This window comes from Trematomus bernacchii, unplaced genomic scaffold, assembly GCF_902827165.1.
Source record: "Trematomus bernacchii unplaced genomic scaffold, fTreBer1.1, whole genome shotgun sequence".
NCBI lineage: Eukaryota > Metazoa > Chordata > Actinopteri > Perciformes > Nototheniidae > Trematomus > Trematomus bernacchii.
The window spans coordinates 311,361-329,878 of NW_022987674.1; the positions used below are offsets into that span (position 1 = coordinate 311,361).

Below are 18,518 nucleotides of genomic sequence, written 5' to 3' on the forward strand. Positions count from 1 at the left end.
CACTATATACTAACTAAGCACTTAGATACCAACAAAGCACTTAGATACTAACAAAGCACTTAGATACTAACAAAGCACTTAGATACTAACTAAGCACTTATATACTAACAAAGCACTTATATACTAACAAAGCACTTATATACTAACAAAGCACTTACATACTAACAAAGCACTTACATACTAACAAAGCACTTATATACTAACAAAGCACTTATATACTAACTAAGCACTTACATACTAACAAAGCACTTATATACAGGTGTGCACATAACTTTTTGAGTGAGTTACTCAGATGAGTACCAGGAGACAGCGTTTGGTACTCACCCCACATGAAGCGTGGTGTTAATAAGTGCAGTCTTCCTCACTGTCCTCCTCAGTGTCTCCTTCACTGTCCTCTATTTACACTTCTTGCATGCTAGATGATGAAGATGATGAAGATGCACCTCCCTGTCTCTTTGTAAGCCTCCGATTTGCTTTCTCCAAAACTTGTTGCCAAAACTGTGAAGTCCTTGCATTTCCTGAGGCCAAGTTGAAGGATCAAATACTAAGAAATTATCACATGACTTGAAGTCATATCTGATTTCAGAGGTGGGAAGTAACAAAGTAGGCTACACTTATTCAAGTACTGTACTTAGGTACAATTTAAGATACTTGTAGTTTACTTGAGTATTTCTATTTTATGCTACTTTGTACTTCTACTCCACTACAGTTCAGAGGTAAATCATGTACTTTTCTTCCACTACATTTATTTAATACCTTTAGTTACTTCACAGATGTGGATGAATGATGTGAAAATATAATCAAGTGTTAAATCAGACTTTAGTTCCACCTGGAGTAAATCCACAAGCTACCCTGCAGTATACAAAGTCATTCAAACTAATTTTTAAACACTTTAATGATCAATAATTATAAAACATATCATATACATTATTATGAAATGGACCAATCTGCAAAATGACTACTTTTACTGTCGCTACTTTAACTAGATTTTGATGATAATACTTTTCTAATTTTACTTGAGTAACACTTCTTCCACCTCTGTCTGATTTCAAACTCTTCCATTAACAGCCTGAGTAAGTTTGCAGCTGTGTGTTTTACTCCACTTTGTTGTAAATAAAACTGCAGCAGCTTGACCACAGAGCGTGAACGTTGTGATCAGATGATTTTGCGCAGTTCTCCAGTGTGTGCGCGGGGCACAGAATGTGCACAGGGGAGTCTCCCACCGCAGCCAGTTGACGTAGTTTTGGTACAATTCTGTTGTACACACCGACGTTAACAGCAGCTCCGTCTGTGCACACGGCGACCAACTCTGTCGTCCAGTGATCTAAGCCTCTGCCTCCTGTGAAGCTTCACAGGTCCGTCGGTTATGCCCTGCGCGGCACGGCCAGCACCCAGTTCAATCAGTCATAGAAAGTCTGAAGATTTTAGCAGGGAGCGAAACGGCAAAGTGGCTGCTTAATGTCTTTGTTTTTTTTGGACATGTCTAATAATTTACTCCACTGAGTATTGACAAGAAACACGTGTAGGCGAAATATGTGTTTTGTTTTGATGACCTATCAGGTACGCAAAGGCGCGTTGTGACACAAGTGACGTTACGCATTTCAGATTGTTGCCGCGCATGCGTACCTGCGTACCAGTTATGTGCACCCCTGCTTATATACTAACAAAGCACTTATATACTAACTAAGCACTTATATACTAACAAAGCACTTATATACTAACAAAGCACTTACATACTAACTAAGCACTTATATACTAACTAAGCACTTAGATACTAACAAAGCACTTAGATACTAACAAAGCACTTATATACTAACAAAGCACTTACATACTAACTAAGCACTTATATACTAACAAAGCACTTACATACTAACTAAGCACTTATATACTAACTAAGCACTTAGATACTAACAAAGCACTTAGATACTAACAAAGCACTTATATACTAACAAAGCACTTACATACTAACTAAGCACTTATATACTAACAAAGCACTTATATACTAACAAAGCACTTATATACTAACAAAGCACTTATATACTAACAAAGCACTTATATACTAACAAAGCACTTATATACTAACAAAGCACTTACATACTAACTAAGCACTTATATACTAACAAAGCACTTATATACTAACAAAGCACTTACATACTAACTAAGCACTTAGATACTAACAAAGCACTTAGATACTAACAAAGCACTTATATACTAACAAAGCACTTACATACTAACTAAGCACTTATATACTAACAAAGCACTTATATACTAACAAAGCACTTATATACTAACAAAGCACTTATATACTAACTAAGCACTTATATACTAACAAAGCACTTATATACTAACTAAGCACTTATATACTAACAAAGCACTTATATACTAACAAAGCACTTATATACTAACAAAGCACTTATATACTAACAAAGCACTTATATACTAACAAAGCACTTAGATACTAACAAAGCACTTAGATACTAACTAAGCACTTATATACTAACAAAGCACTTATATACTAACAAAGCACTTATATACTAACAAAGCACTTATATACTAACTAAGCACTTATATACTAACTAAGCACTTATATACTAACAAAGCACTTATATACTAACAAAGCACTTATATACTAACAAAGCACTTATATACTAACAAAGCACTTATATACTAACAAAGCACTTAGATACTAACAAAGCACTTAGATACTAACAAAGCACTTATATACTAACTAAGCACTTATATACTAACAAAGCACTTACATACTAACAAAGCACTTATATACTAACTAAGCACTTATATACTAACAAAGCACTTATATACTAACAAAGCACTTAGATACTAACAAAGCACTTAGATACTAACAAAGCACTTACATACTAACAAAGCACTTATATACTAACTAAGCACTTATATACTAACAAAGCACTTATATACTAACAAAGCACTTAGATACTAACTAAGCACTTATATACTAACAAAGCACTTACATACTAACTAAGCACTTATATACTAACAAAGCACTTACATACTAACTAAGCACTTATATACTAACAAAGCACTTATATACTAACAAAAGTTCTACATGTTCCAAGTTCATTTACTAAACCAAACACAAAGTCCTACATGTCGAGTGTGAGAATGATTTCACAATAGTAGATGATTAACTGTTGCTGATGAGCACAGCCAGAGCTCAGTTACCTCTTTACTTTCCTCTTCTGGGTTTCTTTCCTCTCATTGACTTTGTTTCATGAATGGGGCGAAGCCTATGAGCTAGTTCAGGCAGTCAGCTCGAGCACTTATGCTGCATTCATACATAACGCCCCTTGCCACTCTACAACCAACCAAACAGAGTCTCCTCAATATGCCGCTCTATTTAACCTGCAAGATATCTCTCCATGCATTGCTTGCTGCTGCTATTGCTGCAGCTCCTCCACGTCGCTGCTGCTTGCTGCCCCACCACCACACCCCAGCTTCCACCCCACCACCACCCCAGCTTCCACCCCAGCTTCCACCCCACCACCACCCCAGCTTCCACCCCAGCTTCCACCCCACCTCCACCCCAGCTTCCACCCCAACTTCCACCCAGCTTCCACCCCAGCTTCCCACCCAGCTTCCACCCCACCTCCACCCCAGCTTCCACCCCACCACCACCCCAGCTTCCACCCCAGCTTCCACCCCACCACCACCCCAGCTTCCACCCCAGCTTCCACCCCACCTCCACCCCAGCTTCCACCCCAACTTCCACCCAGCTTCCACCCCAGCTTCCACCCAGCTTCCACCCCAACTTCCACCCCAGCTTCCACCCAGCTTCCACCACCCCAGCTTCTACCCCAGCTTCCACCCCACCACCACCCCAGCTTCTACCCCAGCTTCCACCCCACCTTCCACCCAGCTTCCACCCCAGCTTCCACCCAGCTTCCACCACCCCAGCTTCTACCCCAGCTTCCACCCCACCACCACCCCAGCTTCTACCCCAGCTTCCACCCCCACCCCAGTTCACCCCCCAGGCTTCACCCCACCACCCACCCCCAGCTTCTACCCCCAGCTTCCACCCCACCACCACCCCAGCTTCCACCCCACCACCACCCCAGCTTCCACCCCAGCTTCCACCCCACCACCACCCCAGCTTCCACCACCACCCCACCACCCCCCCAGCTTCCACCCCAGCTTCCACCCCAGCTTCCACCCCACCACCCCCCCAGCTTCCACCCCACCACCACCCCAGCTTCCCACCCCAGCTTCCACCCCACCACCACCCCAGCTTCCACCCCACCACACCCCAGCTTCCACCCCAGCTTCCACCCCAGCTTCCACCCCACCACCACCCCAGCTTCCACCCCAGCTTCCACCCCACCACCCCCCCCAGCTTCCACCCCACCACCACCCCAGCTTCCACCCCAACACCACCCCAGCTTCCACCCCAGCTTCCACCTGTAGGCTCGGGGGGGGGGGTTAGTTATTTAATCATCACTCATCATCAGGGGCGGACTGGCCATCTGTAGAATCTGGAGAACCACAGAACGGCCGGTCGTCAAGGGCCGTTGACGGCCGGCCCTTTAAAAAAAATTGTTTAACGTCATTTTTTAAGTTGCGCTGACGGACGACAGAGGGCGACAGCGGCCGCTAATGCAGTTGTGTGGTTCTTATCTGTCAAATAATCACACAGGAAGAAGAAAAAGACCGGCCACACGAAGAGAAGGGATTAGACGCCGCGGCAGACAGGGAGAATGAAAAAACATGGATACAAATGAAAGAAAACGGTGGGGCCGAGAAGGCAAGAGGAAAAATGGTGAAGTCACTCGCAGGTGAAGCATATAAATGTGGCAAATTGACAGACCTTTTTGGCAGCAGCGCTGCTACAAGCACTATCATCAGCAGCTTAGAACAAGTGCAAGATGATGAAGACAATGATGAGGGCGCGAGTTCAGATATACAGCCAGCCTCCTGCGTTCATGATGAGAGTTGAGCTGGTGGAAGAACCAGCTCAACTGGCACATAGGGCAGGGCAAGAGCAAGAGGTGGGTGAGAATGATCCCTTGAACTGCAGCCTAATAAACAGCTGATTTCTAATAACTAATAACAAATAGTACTGTATGTTTGTGTGTTTACTGTTTTACGATGTCCCATGTGTTCAAGACATCCGAGGAGTGTCCGCCCTCTTTAGGTGAGAATTATCCCTTGAACTGCATAAATAGTAGGCTATTGTAAAAACAAAATCTGATGCCACCGCCCCCCGAATGTGGCCGGTCTGGGTCAGATTCCAGGGCTGAATTTTAGTCCCAGTCCGCCCCTGCTCATCGTGCTATGTATATCTGTGGAGTGATGAGACCCGAGCCTAGACGCCAAACTCAACTATATGCTGCTTCTAATAAACATGTTAAAGAAACACGTGAGTTGTCTGACTGAACTCCACAGTGAAGCTTTACTGAGTCTCTGTACTGTGATCTGCTACTCAGATCAAACCAGACTCCTCTTCAGGTCAGTTCAGCAGAAACAGACTCTTACCTTGTGGCAGATGCTCCAAGTGTATTACTCAAATCTGGAGGTTTTCTGGACACTGAAGATTTGTCCTCCTCCTCATCATCCAAATCTCTCATGTTCTCCATCCTGAGAGATGAACTAGTAACCCTGGAGACAAATACATAAACACACACACTTTATAATGCAAGCATTTCAATCAAATCCATCATATGATACATTTTGGTTTACCAAGTTTCACCCAAACTTCCTTCGTAACTCCAGCAGGTATTTTAACATGAATTGCACGGCAGTGGAAGTCAATTAAAGCGAGGAACTGGAACAAGCTACATGTACATTTAATCAAGTACTGTACTTAAGTACAATTTTGAGGGACCTGTACTTTATTTCAATCTTCCACTACTCTGTACTTCTACTCCACTACAGTTCAGAGGTACATGGTGTACTTTTCCTCCACTACATGTATTTAATACCTTTAGTTACTTTACAGATGTGGATGAATGATGTGAAATATAATCAAGTGTTAAATCAGACTTTAGTTCCACCTGGAGTAAATCCACAAGCTACCCTGCAGTATACAAAGTCATTCAAACTAGCTGCACCTTTACCAGCTTTGAGAACACTTTCATGATCAATCATTATAAAACATATCATATATATTATTCTGAAATGGACCAATCTGCACAATGACTACTTTTACTGTCGCTACTTTAAAGTGGACCTATCATACTATATTTGAATAATATAGTGTAGGACCATACCTATATAAGGCATATTTATACTTTATTTTTTGCAAAATACCAAACAGATCATGCATTTTAGCCATGCCTCAATTTGCTCAATTTGACATTTTCTAGCTCTGTTTTAGCAAGGGCAGATTCAGTGAGAACAGCACCACCTACTGGCCTGGCATATGTACTACAGCGTCTCCAGCGCTTTCGAACGGCAATGGCCGTGGCTGTCTCCTCCTGATTGGTGGAGTTGGCCCAATAGCCGTTGCGTCACCGTCCTGACGTCAGGACAGTGTTCAAATCTGGATCAGTTTTTATCAGATCCGTTGCAGCCCCTTTTTTTAGAGATTTGGGTATGGAGGAAAATAGAGAGGGTTGTGTTTTCTGACACTTGGTGAGTTCCCTGGAACACCGGGGACACATATTCATGTATACAAGACGTACTAAAGTGCATTTTGCATGATAGGTCCCCTTTAACTATATTTTGATGATAATACTTTTCTACTTTCACTTGAGGAACATTTTGAAAGCAGGACTTTTACTGTAACAGAGTATTCCTACACTCTGGTACTTCTACTTTTACTCAAGTACAAGATCTGAGTACTTCTACTTTTACTCAAGTACAAGACCAGTGCAAAATGCCCTTTTGTACGTCTTTTATACATGAATATGTGTCCCCGGTGTTCCAGGGAACTCACCAAGTGTCAGAAAACACAACCCTCTCTATTTTCCTCCATACCCAAATCTCTAAAAAAGGGGCTGCAACGGATCTGATCAAAACTGATCCAGATTTGAACACTTCTATGTCGTCACAGAAGTGGCGCTACGGCTATTGGGCCAACTCTCCACCTATCAGGGGAATGTGGGGTTGGGCCACGGCCGGCCATTGCCGCTCGAAAGCGCTGGAGACGCTGTAGTACATATGCCAGGCCTGTAAGTGGCGCTGTAGTCTGCCACAAAAGCAGCGACGAAGACTTCCCGCCCATAGTTACCATGGTTACCCTTCTGTTTATTCTCAGCGAGGCAAGCGTTTGCTCCCGCTGCTTTAATTCAATGCAATCCCTCCCCGTCGAGGCAAGCACTGTAATTCTCTCCGGTTAGTCCACCAGCAGATGACAAACATCCACCTCTCCGCCTCTTCCAAGGAACGAGGGGACCGTGCGGCAGAGTTTCAGTTTCAGTTTCTTTCGCCGGTCAAGATGTCCGTTAAAGTTTCAATCTTCTGGACAAAATTAGAAAAGTGCCTTCTTCAAAGGTCTTCTTTGTTATTTATTGAGCTTTAAAACAAATGAATAACGACTCTATATAATAAAACACGGAGGACGGAGATCTCTTTTTCTCCCCCTCTTCTGACAGCCCAGCAGCTGATCAGAGCACGTCTCCCCTCTCCTGCAGGGGGGAGTGGTCAGCAGAATCAGACCCGTAGTCAGCAAACAGCACATAGAGCGAAATGAGGCATGGCTAAAATGCATGATCTGTTTGGTATTTTGAAAACAGAAACGTATAAATATTAGGGCTGTCAAGTTAACGCGTTAACGCAAAAAAAATTAACGCCACTAATTATTTTAACGCGATTAACGCATGTGTATTTTTTGTCCTCGCCGCCCCGTAGTTTCAGAGCGCATCGAGTTTAAAATACCATCTACAAGCTGATGCTGACAGCCCCGCTCCTGACGCCCGCTTGTGGCAGACCACACTTCCACGCTCACCGGCAGGCCCGGACTTATGGGCTCAGAACAGTCTCATAATACACACATGCACACAGAAGGATTCACACTTGTATTTCCGGATGCACACTTGTGTTTTTCAATGCACACACAAATGTGTTCCGTTTCATATACATGTAAATAAAATCCAAATACAGAAAAAAGTTTTACATATGTATTTTTGATCCTCACATATTTGTTTTCCGTTTAAAACCGATGCACCTCCAAACACAAACCGCTTTCTGTGCATGGATCGCTGTGTGTGGGTTTTTTGAGACTCCCCTGACGGTGACCCGATTCGTACTTGTAATTTTTTCTATCTCTAGCCAATCAGATGTCTCCTCAATTCTAAGCCAATCACATGAGCACGCCCCCACGAGGGTAGATTTATTGCGTTCATGACGTAGCGCTTCATGTACGCATTTTGTGCTGTCCGGAGCTGACAGGTCCATGGAGCCTGCCTGCAGGCGCTAATCTCAGGACACCTCCACTCTCAGTACATTGCCACTTTCCGAGCAGGAAATGCACGCAAATACAAGCCTTTATATTATTAAGGTACAGTGCCACTTTCCGAACCATTAATGAATGCTTGTGTACATAAAAACGGCAGGCAAAACTGTTTTAAATGTGTCTTTCCTGTATGGCGAATGCTTTATTTATGTCTGTATGAAGTTGTTGTGAGTGTGGAGGGAGCAGCTACAGGTTAGCTTAGCCTAATCGATCAGTGCACTACGAAGCCAGTGCTACACAGTGAACTGTCAACGGGGGGGAGCCCCGCCGGTCATTATCGGCCGATATTCACTCTTAATAGTTTGATCGGTGCTCTCTATAAAGGCCGATCAGGAGAGCTGGATCTGATCGATATGGACATAAACGCGAGTGAAGTTTTAGCGAGCTGCATGAGAAACTGACGGGCTGTCAGGAGAGAGGGAGGGAGAGAGGAAAAGAGATGATCCTTACTCCCGTGTTATTATCCGGTCATAGTCCGGTAATTACCTGCTAACGGAAACGCTGCTACACAATTCTTATTATTATTATTATTATTATTGAAACATGACCGGTAAGTTTCAAATTTGTCCGGTAAAATTTAATTCTGTCCGCGGAAACCCTGCTCCGGACAGCGCAAAATGCGTATATGAAGTGACATGAACGCCATAAATCATACCCTCGTGGGGGCGCGCTCATGTGATTGGCTTAGAATTTAGGAGACATCTGATTGGCTATAGATAGAAAAAATTACAAGTACGAATCGGGTGACCGTCAGGGGAGTCTCAAAAAACCCACACACGAATGCACAGCGATCCATGCACAGAAAGCGGGTTGTGTTTGTAGGTTCAGAGGATTTAAACGGAAAACAAATATGTGAGAATCAAAAATACATATGTAAAACTTTTTTCTGTATTTGGATTTTATTTACATGTATATGAAACGGAACACATTTGTGTGTGCATTGAAAAACACAAGTGTGGATCCGGAAATACAAGTGTGACTCCTTTTGCGGATCATGAAATACAAGTGTGAATCCTTCTGTGTGCATTTGTGCATTATGAGACTGTTCTGAGCCCATACGGACTGGCCATCGGGAGGACCAGGAGGGAGTGTGTATGTGTGGCGCGAGCGAAGCACACCTTACGTGTTGTTGTTGTTAGCATCTGGTGCTAGCTAGCTGCGCTAACGGATATAAGGAGCTGTTTCAAGGACATTTCGCCGACAACTGCGCCGAGCACTTGACTTTATGCAGGTAGCCAGACAGTGGGACATTGTACGAAAAGTCAGCACACTCAGCACGGATAGTACGCGCAACATGATTGCAGCGTCCAGGCAGCACACGTTCGAGCATATATGCCTTGAGCTGCACATAGCTCCAACGATCACACACACACACACACACACACACACACACACACACACACACACACACACAACACACACACACACACACACACACACACACACACACACACACACACACACACACACACACACACACACACACACACACACACACACACACACACACACACACACACACACACACACACACACACACACCACACACACACACACACACACACACACACACACACACACACACACACCACACACACCACCACACACACACACACACACACACACCACTATTGTATGAGAGAGGTTCCAGGTTGAATTGAGGCGAATATTTGTAATGTTCAGGTTGTTGTGTTTAATATACATGAGAATATTTGTCATTGTTCAAATGATAATAAACAAACATATAAAGCATATTTGTCCACTCATATGTTGATAAGAGTATTAAAAACTTGAAAAATATCCCTCTAAGGTACATTTAGAACAGATAAAAAATGTGCGATTAATTTGCGATTAATCGCGATTAACTATTTTAATCGACTGACAGCCCTAATAAATATACCTTATATAGGTATGGCCCTACAATATATCATTTAAATATAGCATGATAGGTCCACTTTAATTTCCCCTCCTCTCTCCTCGGTTCCCCTCCTCCGCTCGCATCTCCTGTGGGCGGGACTAAGTCTCGAGGATAGGAGTCGAGGAGGGGAGTCGAGGAGGGGAAATTAAAGTATTGAGAAGCCTCTCCTGGGCTGCGTCTCAGGTCGGTTATTTTCATTTCCTCGCTCGTCGGTCCTCGGTATCACCGGAAGTTGATTTGTCTGCGCCATCTTGAGTAGCGTCCCATGGCGCTTATATCTACCGGAGGACCGAGGAGCGAGGAGCGAGGAGCGATAATGGAGGAGCGATAACAGAGGAACCACCAGACCATCCTCCGGTGAAATCCTCAGACACTCGCCCCGCCCCCTTACTGTGTATCGCTCACTGATTGGACGATGCAGCGCATGCACTGATCTGATGCTTCTTGACATGAGAGCAGTTTCCCAGCGGAGTGAAGAAAACACATGAAACTCACGGGACTCACTCCTCAGTTCATACTGTGTTTTGTTTCAATGAATGCATCATTCAGTTACAAATATGTGATATATCTGAACAACAAAGTGGTCAAAAATCATTTTATTCATTTATTGGAAACATTTCCATGATCGCTTTTTTCGTTTTACATTTTCATTTATTGTCATTTCCATTCAGTCAGTCATTAAGTGCTATTTAACATGTTAATTTGCTACATATCCACACAAACAAACAAAGTGTGCAATCCAATGAATGTTAATCTAACTGGGTTTTGATAGATAACATATCTCTTTTTCTTCTCTCAATTATTTTATTTCTATTGTGCACTCTAATCAATATTAATCCAACTATTGTTCGTTTATACATTTTAAGAATGGCGTTTATCTTTTTTGAGAATGAGTTCTTATTTTATTTAATGTATTTGGGTCTACAACAGATGATACAAATGTTTGTGTCAGTAAATGTGTACTAACAGACACATTTATTTATTTCAAGAGACTTGTATTTCATAATGACACATTTATTTATTTCAGGGGACTTGTATTTCATAATGACACATTTCCATTTCTTATATGCAAATGAACGGGGCGTGGTTAGCTCACAGATCCAGACCAAAGCAACAGCACCGCAACACTGACTCAATAGCTCTTGTTTCACACTCAGCCTGATTGAGCTCTGGTTCTTCCTGTTTCAGCCGCAGCGGAGCCGGCTCTAAACACCGAACACCGGTTCTTAGCTGACCCCACTTGGCTGCCCGGCAAGAACCAAGAACCACGCTCACGTCGGAAGGGGGCGAGATTAACCTGAGCCATAATAACAGTTTATGGCGAGTACGGAAAATGAAAGTTGTAACAAGCAGTAGCGCTGAGCAAAGTGACTAGAAGGCAACCACACACTTATAAACAAACACACTTTATAAAGTCAGGCAACACTAACCAGGCTTCGTGTGATTCTGTTTATTTGTACCTTACTTTGACCATCCGTTCTCTGTCATTGATCATTGTGGAGAGCAGGCAGAAGTTTTGTTTTGTATTATAGCAGCTATCAGATGGAATCAATACATGGGCTGCACAGGTTGTCATGTCCGACTATCACAAGTAGAATCATAATGAAAAGGTCAAATGTGCCTGTAGAAAACGTCTGATGCCACAATAGGATAGCAACAAGTAGTCAAGATAATCAGTTCAGCTTCGGTTGCTGTTGCATAACTGCGGTCAACTCAGCCGTCTCTCGCGTTCGCTTGGTCAAATCAGCAGCTATTCATTTTTGAGTGCGCAATTAATAGCGCCTTTACGGTAAACTGACACTGTTTGACTCAGTCCTAGTTTGACTGCTACAATAAAATGAAGTAGGTTTTTTACTGTGTACTACTCTCTCAAAGTCCCTGAGAACAAACTCATGCCACTTCTGCTATATTTGATGAGATAAAATGATTTGTATCCATAAGTTCTTAATAAAATTGGTACTGTTGGACTCAGTACTTGTTAGACTACTACCACAAATACAATAAAAGTAGGCCTACTTTTATTGTGTACTTGTTGAGTAATACTCTGTCAAACTCCCTTCCAGAGTACAATCATGTAGGGCTGTGCAATTAATCGTATTTTAATCGCAATTACGATTTTGGCCTGCCACAATTACGAAAACAACATAATCGAAAAAAACGATTATTTAGCTTTGCTAGGTTGTGACCGTGCACTGCAACATATTTGATCTCATTTATTTTAGTCTAATTTATTTGTATTTATCATATTTACATATGTTTAGTAGCTTGGGGAAGTGCGCTCCAAAATATTTGTTGATCTTGTTTATTGGTATTTATTATTTTGATATTTATTTAAATGTATCATTTATTTTTGTATTGGTTTTCAGTTGAATTATACGTTCAGGGTAATCAACAGTTAAAAAGATACTGTTCAAATTATTATCTGTATTTGTTTTAAAGTTCAATAAATGGATGTTTTCAAAGTCAATGAATAATCGTATTTAATAATCGTGATATCAATTATTTACCCAAATAATCGTGATTATGATTTTTACCATAATCGCACAGCCCTACAATCATGCATGTTTTTAGCTATCTTTGATGAGAGATAAAATGATATTTTGCCATAAGTTCTTAATACAATTGGGACTGTTGGACTCAGTACTACTTGGACTACTCCCACAAGTACAATAAAGTATTTTTACTGTGTACTTCTTGAGTAATCCTTTGTCAAACTCCCCTCCTGAGTACAATAATTCATGTATTCTGCTATATTTGATGAGGGATAAAATGATTTTTTGCAACAAGTTCTACATGAAATTGATACTGTTGGAGTCAGTACTACTTGGACTACTCCCACAAGTACAATCAAGTGTTTGAGTGATCCCCTGTCAAACTCCCCTCCTGAGTAGAATAATGCATGTTTTCTGCTATATTTAATAAGCGTTAAAAGAGTTCACAATACTGGGAGGCTGTGGCTCAGTGGATAGTGTGCTGGACTTCGAATCAGGGGAGGACACTTCACCCCAAATTGCTCCTGTGGGAATTGTCCACAGTACTGAATGTATGTAAGTCGCTTTGGATAAAAGTGTCTAACAAATGACATGTAATGTAATGTAATGTAATGTAATGTAATGTAATGTGATGTAATGTGATGTAATGTACAGATAATGTTAGACAGAGTATTTTAAGAGGAGAAGGTAGACAGATGACATCAACACTAGATCCACTAGATCAGTACTCCAGCAGCAGCATTGTTACCCCTTGGAAAGTCTTTAGAGACTATCCTGGATAGCTGTTCACAGCCTTCCTTCAGCACAGTGACACACCCTGTCACTCTTGTTGGCCTCTCATGATGCTGCTAAAGTCCTTCTGCTGCACCTTTTTGACTCCAATACAGGCATTTGTATATGTTTGGAGAAATTACACAATAAATGGCCCAGATGTGTACACATCGAAATCTTGTAGTGCAGGAAGAAAGACACACTGGCTAAGCCTGCAGGTGATATAGGCTTTGTTTTGCAATATGTATTCAAAGGTCACTTCTTATTTAAATAAATACCTGAAATATAGATATTATCTCTTATCAAAGATAGCAGAATACATGAAAGAATGTACTCAGGACAGGAGTTTGACCTAGTGTTACTCAAAAGGTACACAGTAAAAGTACTTGATTGTACTTGTGGTAGTAGTCCAAGTAGTACGGAGTCCAACAGTAGGCTATCAATTTAACTAAGAACTTTTGGCAAAATACCATTTTATCTCTCATCAAAGATAGCTAAAAACATGCATTATTGTACTCGGGAAGGGAGTTTGACAGAGTATTACTCAAAAAGTACACAATAAAAGTAGGCCTACTTCATTGTATTTGTGGTAGTAGTCTAACAAGTACTGAGTCCAACAGTACCAATTTTATTAAGAACTTATGGATACAAATCATTTTATCTCATCAAATATAGCAGAAGTGGCATGAGTTTGTTCTCAGGGACTTTGAGAGAGTAGTACACAGTAAAAAACCTACTTCATTTTATTGTAGCAGTCAAACTAGGACTGAGTCAAACAGTGTCAGTTTACCGTAAAGGCACTATTAATTGCGCACTCAAAAATGAATAGCTGCTGATTTGACCAAGCGAACGCGAGAGACGGCTGAGTTGACCGCAGTTATGCAACAGCAACCGAAGCTGAACTGATTATCTTGACTACTTGTTGCTATCCTATTGTGGCATAAGACGTTTGCTACAGGCACATTTTACCTTTTCATTATGATTCTACTTGTGATAGTCGGACATGACAACCTGGGCAGCCCATGTATTGATTCCATCTGATAGCTGCTATAATACAAAACAAAACGTCTGCCTGCTCTCCACAATGATCAATAACAGAGAACGGATGGTCAAAGTAAGGTACAAATAAACAGAATCACACGAAGCCTGGTTAGTGTTGCCTGACTTTATAAAGTGTGTGTCTGAAATAAATAAATGTGTCATTATGAAATACAAGTCTCTTGAAATAAATAAATGTGTCATTATGAAATAAAAGTCCCATGAAATAAATAAATGTGTATTTAAATGTACATGTATACATATTTATTGCCTCATTTATTTATTTCGGAATGTATTTCATAGGCATATTTATATATATATATGTATTTATTTAATTATTTATTTATTTAATTTTGGCTTAAATGGCATTCCATAGTGGGGAGTTTGTCCCAAAGCTTGCGGCTGTATGTACTCCCTCCATCTGACAGGAGGGAGCCTCGTTGAGCTGCGAACGTCACTCCACGGAGTTCACTCGTCACGGAGGGGGAGTGTGTAGGGGTAGGGTGTAGGGGGCGGTTTGGGATTGGGCCTCAGACCATTTTTAGTAAGTTAAAAAGCAAAAAGTCCTCTCAGACGCTCTTCCGTTTACTTGTTGAATAAATAAAAACAAATGGACGGTAGATACACGGATTAAAACCCCTCTTATTTCTCTCAGCAGTTTTTCATGGACCGCTTTATTAGACTACAACACACGATGTATTTGTTTTATATCTCTCCAAAATACACGTTAACAGGCCTACTAATATTTAACACTTCTGATTTATGAAGATTAATCACAGTTTATGATCGTGATTTACGCGATTACTTTTTGTTTTAAATCAACTAACACCACTAACAACACATAAGTCTGTATAGTTATGTAACCATGATGGCGCAGACACACGGACGTGAAAGGGGAAGTTTAGGCCTCCAACATTTCAATATGCCACATCGGACTCCAAGACGTTGCTTTTTTATCGAGACTGTATTTTTCAGAGATAAAGTCAAACAGAGTAAACATGAATTGTTTAGGAAACCCCAGCAGAGCCTGGTTTTAACACTCACCCTGTTCTCTTTCTGCTGCTCTGTCAACGTGTGAAATGGAGTCTGTCTGTTACTCACTTACTTTCACTTTCGAGGTCCCTCCCTGTTTGCAGCTCCCTTCGATCAAGTTACACAGGAGAACATATTACAGGAAGACAGGAACAGACATGTAGCTACAAACAAGCACAACAAAGTACTTGAAGTAAAAGAACACATCAATACAGTGTGTTCAAATAACCCATAAATCAGGGTTGCCAACTTTGGGTACCTGGCTGGAGTGAGATTTTGATATCATGGGTTTAATTCGGTTTAATTACACATATGCGCACGAAATGACTGCTATCGTGTCAGCAGCGAGACCTTAGCATATATATAGGATATATATACAATATATACAAATACACAATAATGGACACAGACTATAAAGGGCACACAGTTTCATTCACTCATGAAAGTCAAACATGTTTGTTTCCACTGTTTTATTGTGTGCCTGTCGCGATAAGCAATTCATTGACTTATCGTACGATAAATAAAAATGAACTCGATAACTTTTCTGACCTCGATACATTTCCATTTACATGAGGATGTGACTAGCAGTTTGAAAGGATGCACTTGAATTATTATTATATATTATCATTATGTCAGTGGTCTAAAATGGTCATATGATACAACGGTGCCGACAATATTATCGTTTATCGCAATAATTTCCGGGAAAATGTATCCAACAAAATTAATTATCGTGAGAGGCCTATATATGAAACACACACACACAAACAAATCTACAGACTTACTCCAAACTGCCAAATATATTAATTAACACACTCTCACTCTCATATACTCTTTGACTCTATTTTGGCCTAGTAGAACAATAAGCAGCAGACTTTTACTTTTTTACCATTTCTACTGGATCTTAGTTCTGCGCATGCGCAATACGGGTCGGCAGTTGCGGCTCCAGAGTATTTTTGTTGGGTAATCTCTGGTAGGGCTAACCCATACAGTGGTGGGGCTCAAGTCAGTATTTGCAATGTAATTACATACACGCTATATCGCTCCCCCCGACAGTGAAACGCCACGCGTGAGGTTTAGATGATTTCCCTGTGTCAATCCAAATTGAACTGTATGAAATAAAAAGGCACATTTGTCTTGTAGTAAATAAAAAGGGCGACCTGGAGCCAATCCTGCAATTTCCCCACAGGTGAAAGAGTTGACATGCTGAAGACCCAACCCCTGCAGGGGGGTCTGGGCCCAGGAGATTTTTTTAAATACTAACATAAAATACACATTCTGGTACTCTCTTGAGAAGAAAAATAAATAAATCTATTACTACATGACATATTTAAAAAAATGAATGCCATTTTAGTTTTGTGTTACTTTGTTCTGAAAGCTGAACCTGCTGCTCCTCACAGAGAGAAGAGGGAAGAGGCTGTGTGAATTACTTTACATTGTGGATAAGGGTGGATAGCCCCCATTGTTCTGTGTGTCAAAATGAAAGACAGCCCACACACCTATCAATCATCAAACCGTGGGGTCTTATTTCATTACGTGTTGATTTCTATCAACACGTAATGTTGTATCGATGTATAGAGATGTACTACCGCAAAAGTATTCTCCGTCGGGACTTCCTGCAACAACACCACGCCGTTATCGTGATTCTGATTGGCCAGAAGACATTATCAAAGATGTTCTATTGAGAAGACGATCACTACGTGACAAAAGTTTTCAAAACCGTTTCTAGTCTTCGTATTCTTGTTTTTGGCGTGAGAATAGTTTGGGCAGCGTGAGAGCGTGAGATTGAGAGTGAAAGCGTGTGTCAAACGCCAGATGCGTGAGAGTTGGCAACCCTGAGTTAACAGGCCTACTAATATTTAAAACTTCTGATTTATGAAGATGAATCACAGTTTATGATCGTGATTTACGCGATTACTTTTTGTTTTAAATCAACAAACACCAAACAACAACACATAAGTCTGTATAGTTATGTAACCATGATGGCGCAGACACACGGACGTGAAAGGGGAAGTTTAGACCTACAACATTTCAATATGCCACATCGGACTCTAAGACGTTGCTTTTTTATCGAGACTGTATTTTTCTGAGATAAAGTCAAACAGAGTAAACATGAATTGTTTAGGAAACCCCAGCAGAGCCTGGTTTTAACACTCACCCTGTTCTCTTTCTGCTGCTCTGTCAACGTGTGAAATGGAGTCTGTCTGTTACTCACTTACTTTCACTTTCGAGGTCCCTCCCTGTTTGCAGCTCCCTTCGATCAAGTTACACAGGAGAACATATTACAGGAAGACAGGAACAGACATGTAGCTACAAACAAGCACAACAAAGTACTTGAAGTAAAAGAACACATCAATACAGTGTGTTCAAATAACCCATAAATACATATCCTGCATGTACAACTATACTTAAGTACAAATATTGTTAGTATTATCAGTAAATGTTATTTTAAATGGTTAATAGTGCATTATTGTATTCATGTACATTCACAGATATAAAACAGATGATTTAGAATATTATATGATTGTATTTTGAGATGGTAACAATTTGGAAAACATTTCCCAAATTGGGATCAATAAAGTATCTATCTATCTATCTATCTATCTATCCATCTATCTATCCATTTATCTAAGATCTAAGTACTTCTACTTTTACTCAAGTACAACCAAATGGAGTGATTGATATATTAATTGTATTTCTGAGTGAATACTGAAACTCTTAAAATGTAATTGCATTAAAGAAAAACAACTTCTGTTTGTTGTGAATGTTTATTTTCTGAAAACCATTTCTGACATTTCTCTTCACGCTTTTCTCCAAATGTGACTCTTTAGAGAATAACATCTTT

General features: G+C 40.9%; 1 long non-coding RNA gene across 1 annotated transcript; it reads right to left on the reverse strand.

Annotated features, from left to right (window-relative positions):
• Nucleotides 1–5,367: 5,367 nt before the first annotated feature.
• On the reverse strand, nt 5,368–18,020 carry LOC117487546. Its single transcript, XR_004556379.1, has 3 exons — nt 17,832–18,020; nt 15,689–15,784; nt 5,368–5,628 (listed from the first exon to the last, which is right to left on the reverse strand). It is a non-coding gene; the product is annotated as an uncharacterized LOC117487546 (long non-coding RNA).
• Between the last annotated feature and the right edge of the window lie 498 nt (nt 18,021–18,518).